This window comes from Otolemur garnettii, unplaced genomic scaffold, assembly GCF_000181295.1.
Source record: "Otolemur garnettii isolate 467f Iridium unplaced genomic scaffold, OtoGar3 scaffold00009, whole genome shotgun sequence".
NCBI lineage: Eukaryota > Metazoa > Chordata > Mammalia > Primates > Galagidae > Otolemur > Otolemur garnettii.
The window spans coordinates 1,877,665-1,880,227 of record NW_003852404.1 but is presented as its reverse complement, the minus strand read 5'-3'; positions in this window follow the sequence as shown (position 1 = coordinate 1,880,227).

The window sequence follows — 2,563 nt, the reverse complement described above, 5'->3', positions numbered from 1 at the left end:
CCTTCATGTAACTTTCTTAGTTATTATGTCAAAACATTCATATTCTACTCATAGAAAGATTCACTTGTACCCTTGCAAGATGAACCACAGAAGTAACCTAATAACAACCTAAGGATACGGGGAGGGGGGAGGGAGGGGGAGAGGGCGGAGGGAGAGGGATTTTCCATCTTTCTTAATCTAGCAAATCTTCAGTTTGTTTGTTCTCCATCTGGAAATTACCTAGAACGAATACAAAGTAAATCTTTTCACTTCTTGGAGGCAGATGAGAAGTTAGTACTTTTCAATCTTAAAGATTAATGATGTAAGCCATAGAACCAGAAAAGAACTTTGCAGCCATCTGGTATACATCCTCTCTGTCACCTCCCTACAGCAGCACACTTAAAGCTTTGAGGTCAAAGGGCAAGGTCAGTAGCAGGAAAGCCCAAACAATGAGGCAGTGAAATACCCAGAAGGTTCTAAATAGGAAGATGAAGTAATCTTATCTCTGAAATTTTCTCCTGCAAATAGTAGCACCCATTTATATAGCCAGCATTAGAATTCAGGACTCTTGGCTATGAAAATCAAGTATGAAATGCTCAAATGTTGTGAAGTTACATAGCATTTTTTGTGACTGTAGCTCCCATGTGAATAGTACTCTGCTTTATGTGACACATTTGCCCCCAAATTCCAGGTAGCACAACACTTTCAAATTCCAAAAAGCATTACTCATAGATGATGTTGCAAACAGAAATTGATCTGCTTGGGCTCAGGTTGAGTGCTATTTAGCAATGACTGTTTGCACTTTCTTTTTTTTTTTTTTGCAGTTTTTGGCTGGGGCCGGGTTTGAACCCACCACCTCCGGCATATGGGGCCGGCGCCCTACTCCTTTGAGCCACAGGCACTGCCTGTTTGCACTTTCTTAGCATTCAGGTGAAGTCAATTCATTGAATGCCAAGATTTTAGGATAACCCAAGAAATTTTTAGTCATAATGCTCACTGTAGAAATACAATAATGTTCATTTATAGCAACGTGCTGGATACCTAAGGTGGCGGGTTCGAATCCAGCCTGGGCCCGCCAAACTAACGAAATGAAATTAAATGAAAGTCTGCAGAACTGCGAGTGATGCTGCTCCTAGAAAGACTGACTTGAAGATTTGCATTTTCCAATCAGTTTATGTCTCTTTAGGGGCGTTCTTATTCCCCCTGGTGGCTCAAGAACTATATTTTGAGAAACATTCAACTAGCATAGAAGTGGTAATTTTTTTTTTTTTGAGACAGAGACTCAAGCTGTCCCCCTGGGTAGAGTGCTGTGGCATCACAGCTCACAGCAACCTCCAACTCCTGGACTCAAGCAATTCTCCTGCCTCCGCCTCCCAAGTAGCTGGGACCACAGGCGCCCGCCACAACACCCAGCTATTATTTGGTTACAGCCATCATTGTTGTTTGGCGGGCCCAGGCTGGATTTGAACCTGCCACCTTAGGTATATGTGGCTGGAGCCTTAGCCACTTGAGCCACCGGTGCCGAGCCAAGTGGTAAGTTTTTTGAGCGAGAGAAATGAAAAGTAAAAAAACAAACATTAGGTCCTCAACATTTGCATATGAAAGTGTTCATATTGAGAGCCCACACTCTGGCCTATCAGACTTTAAAGGAATTTTACAAAGTCATTTAAAACTAACTGGGACCAAGATGGAACAAGACCTAAATTCTAGAATTGTTTCAAGGTAGAGTTCCTCTCTTTTTTTCCTTTTTTTTTTTTTTTATTGTTGAGGATTCATTGAGGGTACAGAAAACCAGGTTACACGGATTGCATTTGTTCAGTAAAGTCCCTCTTATAATTGCATACCGTCTCTAAGAGGTTTGTCACATACTGTGACCCCTACCCCTGTCAGAGTGGAGTTTCTTAGCTTCAGCACAATTGACATTTGGCCAGAATGATTTTTTGTTGTGGGGTGCCACCTGTGCATTAAAGAATGATTAGCTGCATCCCAGGATTCTACCATGTTTCTATGGTTTGAATGTTTGGGTCCTTCTAAAATTCATATTCAAATTTAATCTCCACTTGAATAGTATTAAGAGGTAAGGCTGGGTGGCCCCTGTGGCTCAAAGCAGTAGGGCGCTGGCCCCATATGCCTGAGGTGGCAGGTTCAAACCCAGCCCGGCCAAAAAAAAAGAGGTAAGGCCTTTACAGAGTGATTGAGTCATGAGTGTGCCTCTCTTGTGCATGGGATCAAGGCCTCTATGACAGGCTTCACACGGCAGTCATCCTCTTCTTTGTCTTTCCACTTTCTGCCAAGTGAAAATACAGCATTTGTCTCTTCTGCCATATGAGGACACAGCAAGAAAGCCCTTATCAGACACTGAACCTGCTGGTGCCTTCATCTTGGACCTCTCAGCCTCCAAAAACTATGTGAAATAAATATCTGCTTTTTATAAATCACCCAGTTTCAGGTATTTTGTTACAATAGTACAAATGGATTAAGACACTACTAGATGCCAGTGGTGCCCTCTCCCTTACTTGTTTGTGACAAACAAATTTCTCCAGACATTGTCAAATTTTCCCCCGGGGGGTCCAAAATCATCCCT